Source organism: Taudactylus pleione, unplaced genomic scaffold, assembly GCF_031769625.1.
Source record: "Taudactylus pleione unplaced genomic scaffold, aTauple2 ptg000423l, whole genome shotgun sequence".
NCBI classification, from domain to species: Eukaryota; Metazoa; Chordata; class Amphibia; order Anura; family Myobatrachidae; genus Taudactylus; species Taudactylus pleione.
In genome coordinates this window covers 579,888-602,292 of record NW_028284825.1, presented here as the reverse complement: position 1 = coordinate 602,292, position 22,405 = coordinate 579,888, and the positions used below count along the sequence as shown (strand labels likewise).

General features: G+C 36.1%; 5 pseudogenes; all 5 read right to left on the bottom strand.

The window, feature by feature from the left end:
• LOC148506131 (5S ribosomal RNA) lies at positions 1-119 on the bottom strand (annotated as a pseudogene).
• Positions 120-5,054: 4,935 nt separating this feature from the next.
• Positions 5,055-5,173, bottom strand: LOC148506130 (5S ribosomal RNA; annotated as a pseudogene).
• Positions 5,174-10,107: 4,934 nt separating this feature from the next.
• Positions 10,108-10,226, bottom strand: LOC148506129 (5S ribosomal RNA; annotated as a pseudogene).
• Positions 10,227-15,161: 4,935 nt separating this feature from the next.
• Positions 15,162-15,280, bottom strand: LOC148506128 (5S ribosomal RNA; annotated as a pseudogene).
• Positions 15,281-20,215: 4,935 nt separating this feature from the next.
• LOC148506127 (5S ribosomal RNA) lies at positions 20,216-20,334 on the bottom strand (annotated as a pseudogene).
• Positions 20,335-22,405: the final 2,071 nt, after the last annotated feature.

Sequence of the window (22,405 nt, the reverse complement as noted above, 5' to 3'; positions counted from 1 at the left end):
TCTCTGCAGCACCTGGTATTCCCAGGAGGTCTCCCATCCCAGTTCTAACCAGGCCCACAGGTGCTTAGCTTCCAAGATCAGATGGTATTGGGCATACATCCAGTGGTATGGCTGCAATGAAGAAAGGTGACAATCTCTCGTCAATCTACCATACCTGATCTTCTCAAATAGGTCACCCTCCAAGGTATAGATCAAGCCCTCAACCATTACCAATATTGGATCAACTGTGTGGTATATTGGTAGATGGAATATTACCACTACAAGAATGGAGCAATCTCATAGTATTCATTGAATCCCTTTGGTGTCAAAGTGTCCAGTTCAAATAACCAGTACATTTCGCGCCTTGAAAGAAGGTTTCCAAGGTCTCCTCCTCTTTCCCCTAATTTGACATGTTCAATGGCCTTGAATGTTATATCTTCCGGATTGGAATTATGTACTAGGGAAAAATGCTTGGAGACCGCATGTCCTTCTATTTTATTACGTATGTTGCGGATATGTTCCTGGATCCTTATTTCCTATAGTCTTTTAGTTTTGCCCACGTATTTGAGTCCACAGGTGCATTCCAGTAAGTAAATAACCGAAGTGGAGTTACAGTTCATAAAGTCTTTTATTTTGAACTCCTTCAACCCCTCTGAGTTTGTAAAAGTTTTTCTTTTAGGGTGAACAAACCTACAAATCTTGCAATGGCCGCACTTATAGCTACCATTGCATTTAAGCATGTTAGATGTCACTGTAGTTTTCTTTTCTGGCAGCATGCTTGGTGCTAATAGATCTTTTACATTTTTGGACTTCCTATAAACAATTTCTGGTTTTGGTGGTAGGATGTTTCGTAATACTGGGTCCATTAAAAGAATGTTCCAATTCTTATTGAATGCTTTTCTAATTTGACCCTCATGACCATTAAATGAAGTAACGAAAGGTATTTTCTCCGATTTACCTGATACTTCCACCTTGTATTTAAGGAGTTCTGGTCTATTCAACGATTTAGTTTTTTGAAGTGCAGTAGTAAGAATCGTCTCTGGGTATTCCTTTTCTCTGAATCTTCCTGTATATATTTCAAGTTGTTCCTCACACGTCTTATTGTCACTACAATTACGTCTTATTCTGTGGAATTGAGAGTAAGGAATATTCCTCTTCCATTTATCCAAATGGCAACTCTTAAAATGCAGGTAGCTATTAGCATCCACGGTTTTAATAAAGTTCTTAGTACAGATGCTACCTTCCACCGATGATAGTACCAAATCCAAAAATTCAATTTTAGTAGTGTTAAAATTAGACGTGAATTTAAGATTCATGTTGTTGTTTGAAATATGAATTAAAAATTGGTTAAAACTTGCCTCTATGCCTTCCCAAATAATCAATATATCGTTAATATATCTTTTATACAAAATTAGGTTCGTCCTAAATGGGTTGTTTGTATAAACGTAACAATTCTCCCAACATCCCATAAACAAATTTGCGAAGCTTGGTGCAAAAGTGGTGCCCATAGCCGTGCCGCATATTTGACGATAAAATTGATTTAAAAACTTAAAATAATTGTGGTTAAGTATAAAACACATAAGATCACATAAGAATTCTCTTTGTAAAACATCCATAGTACCATCCAACTCAAGGAATTCCCTTGCTGCATTTATACCTTTTGTGTGCTCTATACATGTGTAGAGGGATTGCACATCTATGGTTGCCCAGTTATAACTCTGTTTCCACTGGACTCCCTCTAGACACTGCAACATATTCGTGGTATCTTTAAGGTAAGATTCTAATTTGATTACATATTTTTGAAGAAAAAGGTCCACAAATTTAGATAAATTAGAAGTCAGTGAATCAATACCCGCTATAATAGGACTGCCCGGGGGTTCTGTTAGCGATTTATGTATCTTGGGCAAAAAATAAAATATAGGGATTCGAGGGTTAGTATTCATCAGAAATTGGAATTCCTCTTTGTTGATGATGTTGTTATGCAGACCATGTACCAAAATGGTCCTTAATTCATCTATGTAATTGTTAACTTGATCATTATCCAGCTTCTCGTATGAATTCACATCATCCAATAGTCTATGGGCTTCTTTGAGATAATAATCATAGTCCATAATGACTAACCCTCCCCCTTTGTCAGCCGGTTTTATCACTAAATCTCTGTTCTCTTTGAGATTCTTCAAGGCTTCTTTTTCCCTATTATTTAAATTCTGTTTCTTAATCTTGCTTATTTCATTTTCACATAAATCCTTTTTAACCATGTCATAAAACACGCTTATATAATTTCCTTTGGATTCTAAAGGGTAGTAAGTAGATTTCCCTTTTAGTCTGGATTTTGAAAAGGATTCATTATAATTTCTCATAGGTGCCGATTCCTTCCTTAAAAAATGTCTTTTCAAAGTTAGATTACGTACATATTTGTTTAAGTCACTGAAGGTGTCAAACTTGTTCATATTACTAGTGGGAGCAAAGTTCAAACCTTTACTGAGCAAAGAGATCTCAGATTTACTTAGATTGTGTTTAGATAAGTTAAAAATGCCTTTCTTAAGAGGGTCCACTACAGGTGTCGCGTTTTTGTATTTCTTCCTCCTGCCTCCCTGTATTCCTCTTCTCCGTACATTCTTTTTAAGGGGGAGGCTGTCCTTATAGTTTCCCTGAAAGTGGTTTTACTGTTGCTTGTTAAAAGATCTTGTCCTGGGGATAAAAAATCACTGTCGCTGTTGGAATCTAAACTTTGTAGAGTAGTAAATCTATTTTTCATGCGACTTGTTGTGGGTCTGGATGTGAGTTCATTTTAGTGTGCTCTCCTATGATCTTCTTCTATGGACTGTAGTCCAACTCTGTCCATCATCTACTTGCAATTTTCTAGTTGCACTTTCTTGTCCATAAAATCTACTCCAATTCTTAATTCTATTCTGCTCATAGTCTTTTTTGTCTCTGATGAATTTTCTTTCCTTGCTCTGCATGACCATTTCTTCCACCTTTTCCACTTTTTTAGTTAAAACTTTTTCATTAATCTTGTATTCCTCTTTTTCTTTAGATTCTTCCATTACCACTTCCATATTTGAAATATCTTTTTCCAAATTGAACAATACAATCTTTTTTTCTTCTATTATCAATCTCATTAAATCCAAAGAGCACTTATGCAGAATGCTATCCCAACTTTTTAGGAAGTCCGGATTTTCCATGCCAAACGTGGGATTTTTTAGGAGTCTTAAGCACCTGGGAATTCTGTTCACAGATATATAGTGCTCTAATCCTCAAACATCCCACCATGCCTTTATTTCTTTTGTCAGTATTTTCTCCATCTCCCAAAACATATTATCCATGTTTTCTTTGGGAGCATTTTTTTAAGGGGAATTCCATTCATTAACATTTTTTAGACAAAAATCACTTCTCTTATTATTACGATCTTTATTTCTAAACATAATTTTGGATGTGTAGGCCGCATCAACCCAAAATATACCAAAAAATAGTGTAAAGAAAAATAGGTGGGTATGGCGCCAAAATATAATATCTTTATAAGTGATGTATCTTATGATACTAAATACAATTGTGTCAACCCAACCCAAAGTTAATAGGCGTCAGCTCAAAGTCAAATAAATAATACTGGTAAAAGTATTAGAAAATGTATAGAAAAATAAAATGACTACAGAGCGACTGGTTTACCAAAGTGCATTAATCCTTAATAAAATTAAATAAAGCTCACAATGTGATAAAAAATGAAAGTGCCAGTGCTTATAAATAAATAATTCAACAATTTAATAAGTACACAAAATACATAGAAATAGATAAAAACGTATACATATAAAACACAATAGACCCTTTTAAGACCGGTGGATAAAATCAGAGGAAAAGGTCTAAAAAACTCAGCATATAATATTCACTTTAAAAAAGAAACATGTCTTTTTAAGAGAATAAATAAGTTAATAGCTTATATGAGGAAAGTGGAAAGTATTTTGCTCATTCATTGGTTCAAGAGGCAAGGCTGATTCACTCCCAATGCGTTTCATCCTAGGGACTTCATCAAGGGGATACTGTTATGGTGGGGCCCTCTCCCTTTTATACCCCCACCTTAATTCATCAGAGATTAGACAAGCGCATCACTTCCTGTTTGGCACATGCACTAATATTGATCAAAATAGTAAATTGACACAGGATGGATAAGTGCCACTGCAACTCAATTCCATTGCATTATATCTATTTATATTTTATGTTTTAAAAACAATAAATCTTCACATAACAAAAGGGCAAAGTCCGTCTTCTCTCTATCACTTCCGCCCTTAATTAGTACATCACATCTGGTATCTTGCCACTCTCTTTCAGGACCCGGATAGGTTGAAACATCACACCTCCGTCCTTGAGGCAGCGTCATCGACTTCCGTCACATCCGCTCTTCTCGCGGTGTCAGCTCCCTTCCGCCCACAATCAGGTCTTCCATTCCTCTGTCCTGGGGGCAGCGTCCACATCTGTCACATCCGCCCTTCTCCTGCCCGTTCTCACGATGGCTGCTGTCTTGCTTCCGCCCTCCGCGTCACCATAATTCCGCAAGCAGGCCTTCTGTTTCTATGGGGACATAAGTAGCGTCATCCAGATTCTAACGTACTCCTGGCATAAACGTTAGATGAATCACTTCCGCCCATACTCTCAACGTTATCTAAGATTATTAAAAAACACATGTTAGACTTTAAGTTATATTAAAAAACAATTCTCAGCCCACATATTGCTATTTGATAAAAAATTATTTGGAAACTAAAATCACTTAATAACTTATCATAATTCATTAATGCGGCAACATGATCAAACCCCTTAGACATATGAAAAATTGTATATGATTTTTTAGTAGTTTTTTTCATAATAGAGGGAATTGATAAAAAGTTCAAATAGATAGTTCTTTGTATAAGGACTCCCACATTTTTAACATATTTGTAATCCTCATTACAGTTTTGCAAGTACACTTATGTGTGTCACATATTATTTGCTGGCTCAGTGTTCAAGGATTCTTTCAGTTCCATATGTTCTTTGGACTTCAATCTTCATTGCTCATGTTCCCATCAGGAAATTGTCACCTACTGGAATCTCTGCAGCACCTGGTATTCCCAGGAGGTCTCCCATCCCAGTACTAACCAGGCCCACGGGTGCTTAGCTTCCAAGATCAGATGGTATTGGGCATACATCCAGTGGTATGGCTGCAATGAAGAAAGGTGACAATCTCTCGTCAATCTACCATACCTGATCTTCTCAAGTAGGTCACCCTCCAAGGTACTGATCAGGCCCTCAACCATTACCAATATTGGATCAACTGTGTGGTATATTGGTAGATGGAAAATTACCACTACAAGAATGGAGCAATCTCATAGTATTCATTGAATCCCTTTGGTGTCAAAGTGTCCAGTTCAAATAACCAGTACATTTCGCACCTTGAAAGAAGGTTTCCAAGGTCTCCTCCTCTTTCCCCTAATTTGACATGTTCAATGGCCTTGAATGTTATATCTTCCGGATTGGAATTATGTACTAGGGAAAAATGCTTGGAGACCGCTTGTCCTTCTATTTTATTACGTATATTGCGGATATGTTCCTGGATCCTTATTTCCAATAGTTTTTTACTTTTGCCCACGTATTTGAGGCCACAGGTGCATTCCAGTAAGTAAATAACCGAAGTGGAGTTACAGTTCATAAAGTCTTTTATTTTGAACTCCTTCGACCCCTCTGAGTTTGTAAAAGTTTTTCTTTTAGGGTGAACAAACCTACAAATATTGCAATGGCCGCACTTATAGCTACCATTGCATTTAAGCGTGTTAGATGTCACTGTAGTTTTCTTTTCTGGCAGCATGCTTGGTGCTAATAGATCTTTTACATTTTTGGACTTCCTATAAACAATTTGTGGTTTTGGTGGTAGGATGTTTCGTAATACTGGGTCCATTAAAAGAATGTTCCAATTCTTATTGAATGCTTTTCTAATTTGACCCTCATGACCATTAAATGAAGTAACGAAAGGTATTTTCTCTGGTTTACATGATACTTCCACCTTGTATTTAAGGAGTTCTGGTCTATTCAACGATTCAGTTTTTTGAAGTGCAGTAGTAAGAATCGTCTCTGGGTATTCCTTTTCTCTGAATCTTCCTGTATATATTTCAAGTTGTTCCTCACACGTCTTATTGTCACTACAATTACGTCTTATTCTGTGGAATTGAGAGTAAGGAATATTCCTCTTCCATTTATCCAAATGGCAACTCTTAAAATGCAGGTAGCTATTAGCATCCACGGTTTTAATAAAGTTCTTAGTACAGATGCCACCGATGATAGTACCAAATCCAAAAATTCTATTTTAGTAGTGTTAAAATTAGACGTGAATTTAAGATTCATGTTGTTGTTTGAAATATGAATTAAAAATTGGTTAAAACTTGCCTCTATGCCTTCCCAAATAATCAATATATCGTCAATATATCTTTTATACAAAATTAGGTTCGTCCTAAATGGGTTGTTGGTATAAACGTAACAATTCTCCCAACATCCCATAAACAAATTTGCGAAGCTTGGTGCAAAAGTGGTGCCCATAGCCGTGCCGCATATTTGACGATAAATTTGATTTAAAAACTTAAAATAATTGTGGTCAAGTATAAAACACATAAGATCACATAAGAATTCTCTTTGTAAAACATCCATAGTACCATCCAACTCAAGGATTCCCTTGCTGCATTTATACCTTTTGTGTGCTCTATACATGTGTAGAGGGATTGCACATCTATGGTTGATCAGTTATAACTCTGTTTCCACTGGACTCCCTCTAGACACTGCAACATATTCGTGGTATCTTTAAGGTAAGATTCTAATTTGATTACATATTTTTGAAGAAAAAGGTCCACAAATTTAGATAAATTTGAAGTCAGTGAATCAATACCCGCTATAATAGGACTGCCCGGGGGTTCTGTTAGTGATTTATGTATCTTGGGCAAAAAATAAAATATAGGGATTCGAGGGTTAGAATTTATCAGAAATTGGAATTCCTCTTTGTTGATGATGTTGTTATGCAGACCATGTACCAAAATGGTCCTTAATTCATCTATGTAATTGTTAACTGGATCATTATCCAGCTTCTCGTATGAATTCACATCATCCAATAGTCTATGGGGTTCTTTGAGATAATAATCATAGTCCATAATGGCTAACCCTCCCCGTTTGTCAGCCGGTTTTATCACTAAATCTCTGTTCTCTTTGAGATTCTTCAAGGCTTCTTTTTCCCTATTATTTAAATTCTGTTTCTTAATCTTGCTTATTTCATTTTCACATAAATCCTTTTTAACCATGTCGTAAAACACGCTTATATAATTTCCTTTGGACTCTAAAGGGTAGTAAGTAGATTTCCCTTTTAGTCTGGATTTTGAAAGGGATTCGTTATAATTTCTCATAGGTGCCGATTCCTTCCTTAAAAAATGTCTTTTCAAAGTTAGGTTACGTATATATTTGTTTAAATCACTGAAGGTGTCAAACTTGTTCATATTACTAGTGGGAGCAAAGTTCAAATCTTTACTGAGCAAAGAGATCTCTGATTTACTTAGATTGTGTTTAGATAAGTTAAAAAGGCCTTTCTTAAGAGGGTCCACTACAGGTGTCGCCTTTTTGTATTTCTTCCTCCTGCCTCCCCGTATTCCTCTTCTCCGTACATTCTTTTTAAGGGGGAGGCTGTCCTTATAGTTTCCCTGAAAGTGGTTTTTCTGTTGCTGGTTAAAAGATCCTGTCCTGGGGATAAAAAAATCACTGTCGCTGTTGGAATCTAAACATTGTAGAGTAGTAAATCTATTTTTCATGCGACTTGTTGTGGGTCTGGAGGTGAGTTCATTTGCCTGTTCTCTCCTACGATCAAATCTTCTTCTATGGACTGTAGTCCAACTCTGTCCTTCATCTACTTGCAATTTTCTAGTTGCCCTTTCTTGTCCATAAAATCTACTCCAATTCTTAATTCTATTCTGCTCATAGTCTTTTTTGTCTCTGATTAATTTTCTTTCCTTGCTCTGCATGACCATTTCTTCCACCTTTTCCACTTTTTTAGTTAAAACTTTTTCATTAATCTTGTATTCCTCTTTTTCTTTAGATTCTTCCATTACCACTTCCATATTTGAAATATCTTTTTCCAAATTGAACAATACAATCTTTTTTTCTTCTATTATCAATCTCATTAAATCCAAAGAGCACTTATGCAGAATGCTATTCCAACTTTTTAGGAAGTCCGGATTTTCCATGCCAAACGTGGGATTTTTTAGGAGTCTTAAGCCCCTGGGAATTCTGTTCACAGATATATAGTGCTCTAATCCTCTAACATCCCACCATGCCTTTATTTCTTTTGTCAGCATTTTCTCCATCTCCCAAAACATATTATCCATGTTTTCTATGGGAGCATTTTTATAAGGGGAATTCCATTCATTAAATTTTTTTTGACAAAAATCACTTCTCTTATTAATACGATCTCTATTTCTAAACATAATTTTGAATGTGTAGGCCGCCTCAACCCAAAATATACCAAAAAATAGTGTAAAGAAAAATAGGTGGGTATGGCACCAAAATATAATATCTTTATAAGTGATGTATCTTATGATACTAAATACAATTTGGTCAACCCAACCCATTGTTAATAGGCATCAGCTCAAAGTCAAATAAATAATACTGGTAAAAGTATTAGAAAATGTATAGAAAAATTAAATGACTACAGAGCGACTGGTTTACCAAAGTGCATTAATCCTTAATAAAATTAAATAAAGCTCACAATGTGATAAAAAATGAAAGTGCCAGTGCTTATAAATAAATAATTCAACAATTTAATAAGTACACAAAACACATAGAAATAGATAAAAACGTATACATATAAAACACAATAGACCCTTTTAAGACCGGTGGATAAAATCAGAGGAAAAGGTCTAAAAAAACTCAGCATATAATATTCACTTTAAAAAAGAAACTTGTCTTTTTAAGAGAATAAATAAGTTAATAGCTTATATGAGGAAAGTGGAAAGTATTTTGCTCATTCATTGGTTCAAGAGGCAAGGCTGATTCACTCCCAATGCATTTCATCCTGGGGACTTCATCAAGGGGATACTGTTATGGTGGGGCCCTCTCCCTTTTATACCCCCACCTTAATTCATCAGAGATTAGACAAGCGCATCACTTCCTGTTTGGCACATGCACTAATATTGATCAAAATAGTAAATTGACATAGGATGGATAAGTGCCACTGCAACTCAATTCCATTGCATTATATCTATTTATATTTTATATTTTAAAAACAATAAATCTTCACATAACAAAAGGGCAAAGTCCGTCTTCTCTCTATCACTTCCGCCCTTAATTAGTACATCACATCTGGTATCTTGCCACTCTCTTTCAGGACCCGGATAGGTTGAAACATCACACCTCCGTCCTGGAGGCAGCGTCATCGACTTCCGTCACATCCGCTCTTCTCGCGGTGTCAGCTCCCTTCCTCCCACAATCAGGTCTTCCATTCCTCTGTCCTGGGGGCAGCGTCCACATCTGTCACATCCGCCCTTCTCCTGCCCGTTCTCACGATGGCTGCTGTCTTGCTTCCGCCCTCCGCGTCACCATAACTCCGCAAGCAGGCCTTCTGTTTCTATGGGGACATAAGTAGCGTCATCCAGATTCTAACGTACTCCTGGCATAAACGTTAGATGAATCACTTCCGCCCATACTCTCAACGTTATCTAAGATTATTAAAAAACACATGTTAGACTTTAAGTTATATTAAAAAACAATTCTCAGCCCACATATTGCTATTTGATAAAAAATTATTTGGAAACTAAAATCACTTAATAACTTATCATAATTCATTAATGCGGCAACATGATCAAACCCCTTAGACATATGAAAAATTGTATATGATTTTTTAGTAGTTTTTTTCATAATAGAGGGAATTGATAAAAAGTTCAAATAGATAGTTCTTCGTATAAGGACTCCCACATTTTTAACATATTTGTAATCCTCATTACAGTTTTGCAAGTACACTTATGTGTGTCACATATTATTTGCTGGCTCAGTGTTCAAGGATTCTTTCAGTTCCATATGTTCTTTGGACTTCAATCTTCATTGCTCATGTTCCCATCAGGAAATTGTCAGCTACTGGAATCTCTGCAGCACCTGGTATTCCCAGGAGGTCTCCCATCCCAGTACTAACCAGGCCCACGGGTGCTTAGCTTCCAAGATCAGATGGTATTGGGCATACATCCAGTGGTATGGCTGCAATGAAGAAAGGTGACAATCTCTCGTCAATCTACCATACCTGATCTTCTCAAGTAGGTCACCCTCCAAGGTACTGATCAGGCCCTCAACCATTACCAATATTGGATCAACTGTGTGGTATATTGGTAGATGGAAAATTACCACTACAAGAATGGAGCAATCTCATAGTATTCATTGAATCCCTTTGGTGTCAAAGTGTCCAGTTCAAATAACCAGTACATTTCGCACCTTGAAAGAAGGTTTCCAAGGTCTCCTCCTCTTTCCCCTAATTTGACATGTTCAATGGCCTTGAATGTTATATCTTCCGGATTGGAATTATGTACTAGGGAAAAATGCTTGGAGACCGCTTGTCCTTCTATTTTATTACGTATATTGCGGATATGTTCCTGGATCCTTATTTCCAATAGTTTTTTACTTTTGCCCACGTATTTGAGGCCACAGGTGCATTCCAGTAAGTAAATAACCGAAGTGGAGTTACAGTTCATAAAGTCTTTTATTTTGAACTCCTTCGACCCCTCTGAGTTTGTAAAAGTTTTTCTTTTAGGGTGAACAAACCTACAAATATTGCAATGGCCGCACTTATAGCTACCATTGCATTTAAGCGTGTTAGATGTCACTGTAGTTTTCTTTTCTGGCAGCATGCTTGGTGCTAATAGATCTTTTACATTTTTGGACTTCCTATAAACAATTTGTGGTTTTGGTGGTAGGATGTTTCGTAATACTGGGTCCATTAAAAGAATGTTCCAATTCTTATTGAATGCTTTTCTAATTTGACCCTCATGACCATTAAATGAAGTAACGAAAGGTATTTTCTCTGGTTTACATGATACTTCCACCTTGTATTTAAGGAGTTCTGGTCTATTCAACGATTCAGTTTTTTGAAGTGCAGTAGTAAGAATCGTCTCTGGGTATTCCTTTTCTCTGAATCTTCCTGTATATATTTCAAGTTGTTCCTCACACGTCTTATTGTCACTACAATTACGTCTTATTCTGTGGAATTGAGAGTAAGGAATATTCCTCTTCCATTTATCCAAATGGCAACTCTTAAAATGCAGGTAGCTATTAGCATCCACGGTTTTAATAAAGTTCTTAGTACAGATGCCACCGATGATAGTACCAAATCCAAAAATTCTATTTTAGTAGTGTTAAAATTAGACGTGAATTTAAGATTCATGTTGTTGTTTGAAATATGAATTAAAAATTGGTTAAAACTTGCCTCTATGCCTTCCCAAATAATCAATATATCGTCAATATATCTTTTATACAAAATTAGGTTCGTCCTAAATGGGTTGCTGGTATAAACGTAACAATTCTCCCAACATCCCATAAACAAATTTGCGAAGCTTGGTGCAAAAGTGGTGCCCATAGCCGTGCCGCATATTTGACGATAAATTTGATTTAAAAACTTAAAATAATTGTGGTCAAGTATAAAACACATAAGATCACATAAGAATTCTCTTTGTAAAACATCCATAGTACCATCCAACTCAAGGATTCCCTTGCTGCATTTATACCTTTTGTGTGCTCTATACATGTGTAGAGGGATTGCACATCTATGGTTGATCAGTTATAACTCTGTTTCCACTGGACTCCCTCTAGACACTGCAACATATTCGTGGTATCTTTAAGGTAAGATTCTAATTTGATTACATATTTTTGAAGAAAAAGGTCCACAAATTTAGATAAATTTGAAGTCAGTGAATCAATACCCGCTATAATAGGACTGCCCGGGGGTTCTGTTAGTGATTTATGTATCTTGGGCAAAAAATAAAATATAGGGATTCGAGGGTTAGAATTTATCAGAAATTGGAATTCCTCTTTGTTGATGATGTTGTTATGCAGACCATGTACCAAAATGGTCCTTAATTCATCTATGTAATTGTTAACTGGATCATTATCCAGCTTCTCGTATGAATTCACATCATCCAATAGTCTATGGGGTTCTTTGAGATAATAATCATAGTCCATAATGGCTAACCCTCCCCGTTTGTCAGCCGGTTTTATCACTAAATCTCTGTTCTCTTTGAGATTCTTCAAGGCTTCTTTTTCCCTATTATTTAAATTCTGTTTCTTAATCTTGCATATTTAATTTTCACATAAATCCTTTTTAACCATGTCGTAAAACACGCTTATATAATTTCCTTTGGACTCTAAAGGGTAGTAAGTAGATTTCCCTTTTAGTCTGGATTTTGAAAGGGATTCGTTATAATTTCTCATAGGTGCCGATTCCTTCCTTAAAAAATGTCTTTTCAAAGTTAGGTTACGTACATATTTGTTTAAATCACTGAAGGTGTCAAACTTGTTCATATTACTAGTGGGAGCAAAGTTCAAACCCTTACTGAGCAAAGAGATCTCTGATTTACTTAGATTGTGTTTAGATAAGTTAAAAAGGCCTTTCTTAAGAGGGTCCACTACAGGTGTCGCCTTTTTGTATTTCTTCCTCCTGCCTCCCCGTATTCCTCTTCTCCGTACATTCTTTTTAAGGGGGAGGCTGTCCTTATAGTTTCCCTGAAAGTGGTTTTTCTGTTGCTGGTTAAAAGATCCTGTCCTGGGGATAAAAAAATCACTGTCGCTGTTGGAATCTAAACATTGTAGAGTAGTAAATCTATTTTTCATGCGACTTGTTGTGGGTCTGGAGGTGAGTTCATTTGCCTGTTCTCTCCTACGATCAAATCTTCTTCTATGGACTGTAGTCCAACTCTGTCCTTCATCTACTTGCAATTTTCTAGTTGCCCTTTCTTGTCCATAAAATCTACTCCAATTCTTAATTCTATTCTGCTCATAGTCTTTTTTGTCTCTGATTAATTTTCTTTCCTTGCTCTGCATGACCATTTCTTCCACCTTTTCCACTTTTTTTAGTTAAAACTTTTTCATTAATCTTGTATTCCTCTTTTTCTTTAGATTCTTCCATTACCACTTCCATATTTGAAATATCTTTTTCCAAATTGGACAATACAATCTTTTTTTCTTCTATTATCAATCTCATTAAATCCAAAGAGCACTTATGCAGAATGCTATTCCAACTTTTTAGGAAGTCCGGATTTTCCATGCCAAACGTGGGATTTTTTAGGAGTCTTAAGCCCCTGGGAATTCTGTTCACAGATATATAGTGCTCTAATCCTCTAACATCCCACCATGCCTTTATTTCTTTTGTCAGCATTTTCTCCATCTCCCAAAACATATTATCCATGTTTTCTATGGGAGCATTTTTATAAGGGGAATTCCATTCATTAAATTTTTTTTGACAAAAATCACTTCTCTTATTAATACGATCTCTATTTCTAAACATAATTTTGAATGTGTAGGCCGCCTCAACCCAAAATATACCAAAAAATAGTGTAAAGAAAAATAGGTGGGTATGGCACCAAAATATAATATCTTTATAAGTGATGTATCTTATGATACTAAATACAATTTGGTCAACCCAACCCATTGTTAATAGGCATCAGCTCAAAGTCAAATAAATAATACTGGTAAAAGTATTAGAAAATGTATAGAAAAATTAAATGACTACAGAGCGACTGGTTTACCAAAGTGCATTAATCCTTAATAAAATTAAATAAAGCTCACAATGTGATAAAAAATGAAAGTGCCAGTGCTTATAAATAAATAATTCAACAATTTAATAAGTACACAAAACACATAGAAATATATAAAAACGTATACATATAAAACACAATAGACCCTTTTAAGACCGGTGGATAAAATCAGAGGAAAAGGTCTAAAAAAACTCAGCATATAATATTCACTTTAAAAAAGAAACTTGTCTTTTTAAGAGAATAAATAAGTTAATAGCTTATATGAGGAAAGTGGAAAGTATTTTGCTCATTCATTGGTTCAAGAGGCAAGGCTGATTCACTCCCAATGCGTTTCATCCTGGGGACTTCATCAAGGGGATACTGTTATGGTGGGGCCCTCTCCCTTTTATACCCCCACCTTAATTCATCAGAGATTAGACAAGCGCATCACTTCCTGTTTGGCACATGCACTAATATTGATCAAAATAGTAAATTGACATAGGATGGATAAGTGCCACTGCAACTCAATTCCATTGCATTATACATATTTATATTTTATATTTTAAAAACAATAAATCTTCACATAACGAAAGGGCAAAGTCCGTCTTCTCTCTATCACTTCCGCCCTTAATTAGTACATCACATCTGGTATCTTGCCGCTCTCTTTCAGGACCCGGATAGGTTGAAACATCACACCTCCGTCCTGGAGGCAGCGTCATCGACTTCCATCACATCCGCTCTTCTCGCGGTGTCAGCTCCCTTCTGCCCACAATCAGGTCTTCCGTTCCTCCGTCCTGGGGGCAGCGTCCACATCCATCACATCCGCCCTTCTCCTGCCCGTTCTCGCGATGGCTGCTGTCTTGCTTCCGCCCTCCGCATCACCATAACTCCGCAAGCAGGCCTTCTGTTTCTATGGGGACATAAGTAGCGTCATCCAGATTCTAACGTTCTCCTGGCATAAACGTTAGATGAATCACTTCCGCCCATACTCTCAACGTTATCTAAGATTATTAAAAAACACATGTTAGACTTTAAGTTATATTAAAAAACAATTCTCAGCCCACATATTGCTATTTGATAAAAAATAATTTGGAATCTAAAATCACATAATAACTTATCATAATTCATCAATGCGGCAACATGATCAAACCCATTAGACATATGAAAAATTGTATATGATTTTTTTGTAGTTTTTTTCACAATAGAGGGAATTGATAAAAAGTTCAAATAGATAGTTCTTCGTATAAGGACTCCAACATTTTTAACATATTTGTAATCCTCATTACAGTTTTGCAAGTACACTTATGTGTGTCACATATTATTTGCTGGCTCAGTGTTCAAGGATTCTTTCAGTTCCATATGTTCTTTGGACTTCAATCTTCATTGCTCATGTTCCCATCAGGAAATTGTCACCTACTGGAATCTCTGCAGCACCTGGTATTCCCAGGAGGTCTCCCATCCCAGTACTAACCAGGCCCACGGGTGCTTAGCTTCCAAGATCAGATGGTATTGGGCATACATCCAGTGGTATGGCTGCAATGAAGAAAGGTGACAATCTCTCATCAATCTACCATACCTGATCTTCTCAATTAGGTCACCCTCCAAGGTACTGATCAGGCCCTCAACCATTACCAATATTGGATCAACTGTGTGGTATATTGGTAGATGGAAAATTACCACTACAAGAATGGAGCAATCTCATAGTATTCATTGAATCCCTTTGGTGTCAAAGTGTCCAGTTCAAATAACCAGTACATTTCGCGCCTTGAAAGAAGGTTTCCAAGGTCTCCTCCTCTTTCCCCTAATTTGACATGTTCAATGGCCTTGAATGTTATATCTTCCGGATTGGAATTATGTACTAGGGAAAAATGCTTGTAGACCGCATGTCCTTCTATTTTATTACGTATGTTGCGGGTATGTTCCTGGATCCTTATTTCCAATAGTCTTTTAGTTTTGCCCACGTATTTGAGGCCACAGGTGCATTCCAGTAAGTAAATAACCAAAGTGGAGTTACAGTTCATAAAGTCTTTTATTTTGAACTCCTTTGACCCCTCTGAGTTTGAAAAAGTTTTTCTTTTAGGGTGAACAAACCTACAAATATTGCAATGGCCGCACTTATAGCTACCATTGCATTTAAGCGTGTTAGATGTCACTGTAGTTTTCTTTTCCGGAAACATGCTTGGTGCTATTAGATCTTTTACATTTTTGGAATTCCTATAAACAATTTGTGGTTTTGGTGGTAGGATGTTTTGTAATACTGGGTCCATTAAAAGAATGTTCCAATTCTTATTGAATGCTTTTCTAATTTGACCCTCATGACCATTAAATGAAGTAACGAAAGGTATTTTCTCTGGTTTACCTGATACTTCCACCTTGTATTTAAGGAGTTCTGGTCTGTTCAACGATTTAGTTTTTTGAAGTGCAGTAGCAAAGAATCGTCTCTGGGTATTCCTTTTCTCTGAATCTTCCTGTATATATTTCAAGTTGTTCCTCACACGTCTTATTGTCACTACAATTACATCTTATTCTGTGGAATTGAGAGTAAGGAATATTCCTCTTCCATTTATCAAAATGGCAACTCTTAAAATGCAGGTAGCTATTAGCATCCACGGTTTTAATAAAGTTCTTAGTACAGATGCCACCAATGATAGTACCAAATCCAAAAATTCTATTTTAGTAGTGTTAAAATTAGACGTGAATTTAAGATTCATGTTGTTGTTTGAAATATGAATTAAAAATTGGTTAAAACTTGCCTCTATGCCTTCCCAAATAATCAATATATCGTCAATATATCTTTTATACAAAAATAGGTTCGTCCTAAATGGGTTGTTGGTATAAATGTAACAATTCTCCCAACATCCCATAAACAAATTTGCAAAGCTTGGTGCAAAAGTGGTGCCCATAGCCGTGCCACATATTTGACGATAAATTTGATTTAAAAACTTAAAATAATTGTGGTTAAGTATAAAACACATAAGATCACATAAGAATTCTCTTTGTAAAACATCCATAGTACCATCCAACTCAAGGATTCCCTTGCTGCATTTATACCTTTTGTGTGCTCTATACATGTGTAGAGGGATTGCACATCTATGGTTGATCAGTTATAACTCTGTTTCCACTGGACTCCCTCTAGACACTGCAACATATTCGTGATATCTTTAAGGTAAGATTCTAATTCGATTACATATTTTTGAAGAAAAAGGTCCACAAATTTAGATAAATTAGAAGTCAGTGAATCAATACCCACTATAATAGGCCTGCCCGGGGGTTCTGTTAGCGATTTATGTATCTTGGGCAAAAAATAAAATATAGGGATTCGAGGGTTAGTATTCATCAGAAATTGGAATTCCTCTTTGTTGATGATGTTGTTATGCAGACCATGTACCAAAATGGTCTTTAATTCATCTATGTAATTGTTAACTGGATCATTATCCAGCTTCTCGTATGAATTCACATCATCCAATAGTCTATGGGCTTCTTTGAGATAATAATCATAGTCCATAATGACTAACCCTCCCCCTTTGTCAGCCGGTTTTATCACTAAATCTCTGTTCTCTTTGAGATTCTTCAAGGCTTCTTTTTCCCTATTATTTAAATTCTGTTTCTTAATATTGCTTATTTCATTTTCACATAAATCCTTTTTAACCATGTCGTAAAACATGCTTATATAATTTCCTTTGGACTCTAAAGGGTAGTAAGTAGATTTCCCTTTTAGTCTGGATTTTGAAAGGGATTCGTTGTAATTTCTCATAGGTGCTGATTCCTTCCTTAAAAAATGTCTTTTCAAAGTTAGGTTACGTACATATTTGTTTAAATCACTGAAGGTGTCAAACTTGTTCATATTACTAGTGGGAGCAAAGTTCAAACCTTTACTGAGCAAAGAGATCTCTGATTTACTTAGATTGTGTTTAGATAAGTTAAAAATGCCTTTCTTAAGAGGGTCCACTACAGGTGTCGCCTTTTTGTATTTCTTCCTCCGGCCTCCCTGTATTCCTCTTCTCCGTACATTCTTTTTAAGGGGGAGGCTGTCCTTATAGTTTCCCTGAAAGTGGTTTTTTTGTTGCTCGTTAAAAGATCCTGTCCTGGGGATAAAAAAATCACTGTCGCTGTTGGAATCTAAACATTGTAGAGTAGTAAATCTATTTTTCATGTGACTTGTTCTGGGTCTGGAGGTGAGTTCATTTGCCTGTTCTCTCCTATGATCAAATCTTCTTCTAGGGACTGTAGTCCAACTTTGTCCTTCATCTACTTGCAATTTTCTAGATGCCCTTTCTTGTCCATAAAATCTACTCCAATTCTTAATTCTATTCTGCTCATAGTCTTTTTTGTCTCTGATGAATTTTCTTTCCTTGCTCTGCATGACCATTTCTTCCACCTTTTCCTCTTTTTTAGTTAAAACTTTTTCATTAATCTTGTATTCCTCTTTTTCTTTAGATTCTTCCATTACCACTACCATATTTGAAATATCTTTTTCCAAATTGGACAATACAATCTTTTTTTCTTCTATTATCAATTTCATTAAATCCAAAGAGCACTTATGCAGAATGCTATCCCGACTTTTTAGGAAGTCCGGATTTTCCATGCCAAACGTGGGATTTTTTAGGAGTCTTAAGCCCCTGGGAATTCTATTCACAGATATATAGTACTCTAATCCTCTAACATCCCACCATGCCTTTATTTCTTTTGTCAGCATTTTCTCCATCTCCCAAAACATATTATCCATGTTTTCTATGGGAGCTTTTTTATAAGGTGAATTCCATTCATTAAAATTTTTTTGACAAAAATCACTTCTCTTATTAATACGATCTCTATTTCTAAACATAATTTTGAATGTGTAGGCCGCCTCAGCCCAAAACATATCAAAAAATAGTGTAAAGAAAAATAGGTGGGTATGGCGCCAAAATATAATATCTTTATAAGTGATGTATCTTATGATACTAAATACAATTGTGTTAACCCAACCCAGTGTTAATAGGCATCAGCTCAAAGTCAAATAAATAATACTGGTAAAAGTATTAGAAAATGTATAGAAAAATAAAATGACTACAGAGTGACTGGTTTACCAAAGTGCATTAATCCTTAATAAAATTAAATAAAGCTCACAATGTGATAAAAAATGAAAGTGCCAGTGCTTATAAATAAATAATTCAACAATTTAATAAGTACACAAAATACATAGAAATAGATAAAAACGTATACATATAAAACACAATAGACCCTTTTAAGACCGGTGGATAAAATCAGAGGAAAAGGTCTAAAAAAACTCAGCATATAATATTCACTTTAAAAAAGAAACTTGTCTTTTTAAGAGAATAAATAAGTTAATAGCTTATATGAGGAAAGTGGAAAGTATTTTGCTCATTTATTGGTTCAAGAGGCAAGGCTGATTCACTCCCAATGCGTTTCATCCTGGGGACTTCATCAAGGGGATACTGTTATGGTGGGGCCCTCTCCCTTTTATACCCCCACCTTAATTCATCAGAGATTAGACAAGCGCATCACTTCCTGTTTGGCACATGCACTAATATTGATCAAAATAGTAAATTGACATAGGATGGATAAGTGCCACTGCAACTCAATTCCATTGCATTATATCTATTTATATTTTATATTTTAAAAACAATAAATCTTCAAATAACAAAAGGACAAAGTCCGTCTTCTCTCTATCACTTCCGCCCTTAATTAGTACATCACATCTGGTATCTTGCCGCTCTCTTTCAGGACCCGGATAGGTTGAAACATCACACCTCCGTCCTGGAGGCAGCGTCATCGACTTCCATCACATCCACTCTTCTCGCGGTGTCAGCTCCCTTCCGCCCACAATCAGGTCTTCCGTTCCTCCGTCCTGGGGGCAGCGTCCACATCCATCACATCCGCCCTTCTCCTACCCGTTCTCGCGATGGCTGCTGTCTTGCTTCCGCCCTCTGCATCACCATAACTCCGCAAGCAGGCCTTCTGTTTCTATGGGGACATAAGTAGCGTCATCCAGATTCTAACGTACTCCTGGCATAAACGTTAGATGAATCACTTCCGCCCATACTCTCAACGTTATCTAAGATTATTAAAAAACACATGTTAGACTTTTAGTTATATTAAAAAACAATTCTCAGCCCACATATTGCTATTTGATAAAAAATAATTTGGAATCTAAAATCACATAATAACTTATCATAATTCATCAATGCGGCAACATGATCAAACCCATTAGACATATGAAAAATTGTATATGATTTTTTTGTAGTTTTTTTCACAATAGAGGGAATTGATAAAAAGTTCAAATAGATAGTTCTTCGTATAAGGACTCCAACATTTTTAACATATTTGTAATCCTCATTACAGTTTTGCAAGTACACTTATGTGTGTCACATATTATTTGCTGGCTCAGTGTTCAAGGATTCTTTCAGTTCCATATGTTCTTTGGACTTCAATCTTCATTGCTCATGTTCCCATCAGGAAATTGTCACCTACTGGAATCTCTGCAGCACCTGGTATTCCCAGGAGGTCTCCCATCCCAGTACTAACCAGGCCCACGGGTGCTTAGCTTCCAAGATCAGATGGTATTGGGCATACATCCAGTGGTATGGCTGCAATGAAGAAAGGTGACAATCTCTCGTCAATCTACCATACCTGATCTTCTCAATTAGGTCACCCTCCAAGGTACTGATCAGGCCCTCAACCATTACCAATATTGGATCAACTGTGTGGTATATTGGTAGATGGAAAATTACCACTACAAGAATGGAGCAATCTCATAGTATTCATTGAATCCCTTTGGTGTCAAAGTGTCCAGTTCAAATAACCAGTACATTTCGCGCCTTGAAAGAAGGTTTCCAAGGTCTCCTCCTCTTTCCCCTAATTTGACATGTTCAATGGCCTTGAATGTTATATCTTCCGGATTGGAATTATGTACTAGGGAAAAATGCTTGTAGACCGCATGTCCTTCTATTTTATTACGTATGTTGCGGGTATGTTCCTGGATCCTTATTTCCAATAGTCTTTTAGTTTTGCCCACGTATTTGAGGCCACAGGTGCATTCCAGTAAGTAAATAACCAAAGTGGAGTTACAGTTCATAAAGTCTTTTATTTTGAACTCCTTTGACCCCTCTGAGTTTGAAAAAGTTTTTCTTTTAGGGTGAACAAACCTACAAATATTGCAATGGCCGCACTTATAGCTACCATTGCATTTAAGCGTGTTAGATGTCACTGTAGTTTTCTTTTCCAGAAACAAGCTTGGTGCTATTAGATCTTTTACATTTTTGGAATTCCTATAAACAATTTGTGGTTTTGGTGGTAGGATGTTTTGTAATACTGGGTCCATTAAAAGAATGTTCCAATTCTTATTGAATGCTTTTCTAATTTGATCCTCATGACCATTAAATGAAGTAACGAAAGGTATTTTCTCTGGTTTACCTGATACTTCCACCTTGTATTTAAGGAGTTCTGGTCTGTTCAACGATTTAGTTTTTTGAAGTGCAGTAGCAAAGAATCGTCTCTGGGTATTCCTTTTCTCTGAATCTTCCTGTATATATTTCAAGTTGTTCCTCACACGTCTTATTGTCACTACAATTACATCTTATTCTGTGGAATTGAGAGTAAGGAATATTCCTCTTCCATTTATCAAAATGGCAACTCTTAAAATGCAGGTAGCTATTAGCATCCACGGTTTTAATAAAGTTCTTAGTACAGATGCCACCAATGATAGTACCAAATCCAAAAATTCTATTTTAGTAGTGTTAAAATTAGACGTGAATTTAAGATTCATGTTGTTGTTTGAAATATGAATTAAAAATTGGTTAAAACTTGCCTCTATGCCTTCCCAAATAATCAATATATCGTCAATATATCTTTTATACAAAAATAGGTTCGTCCTAAATGGGTTGTTGGTATAAATGTAACAATTCTCCCAACATCCCATAAACAAATTTGCAAAGCTTAGTGCAAAAGTGGTGCCCATAGCCGTGCCGCATATTTGACGATAAATTTGATTTAAAAACTTAAAATAATTGTGGTTAAGTATAAAACACATAAGATCACATAAGAATTCTCTTTGTAAAACATCCATAGTACCATCCAACTCAAGGATTCCCTTGCTGCATTTATACCTTTTGTGTGCTCTATACATGTGTAGAGGGATTGCACATCTATGGTTGATCAGTTATAACTCTGTTTCCACTGGACTCCCTCTAGACACTGCAACATATTCGTGATATCTTTAAGGTAAGATTCTAATTTGATTACATATTTTTGAAGAAAAAGGTCCACAAATTTAGATAAATTAGAAGTCAGTGAATCAATACCCGCTATAATAGGCCTGCCCGGGGGTTCTGTTAGCGATTTATGTATCTTGGGCAAAAAATAAAATATAGGGATTCGAGGGTTAGTATTCATCAGAAATTGGAATTCCTCTTTGTTGATGATGTTGTTATGCAGACCATGTACCAAAATGGTCCTTAATTCATCTATGTAATTGTTAACTGGATCATTATCCAGCTTCTCGTATGAATTCACATCATCCAATAGTCTATGGGCTTCTTTGAGATAATAATCATAGTCCATAATGACTAACCCTCCCCCTTTGTCAGCCGGTTTTATCACTAAATCTCTGTTCTCTTTGAGATTCTTCAAGGCTTCTTTTTCCCTATTATTTAAATTCTGTTTCTTAA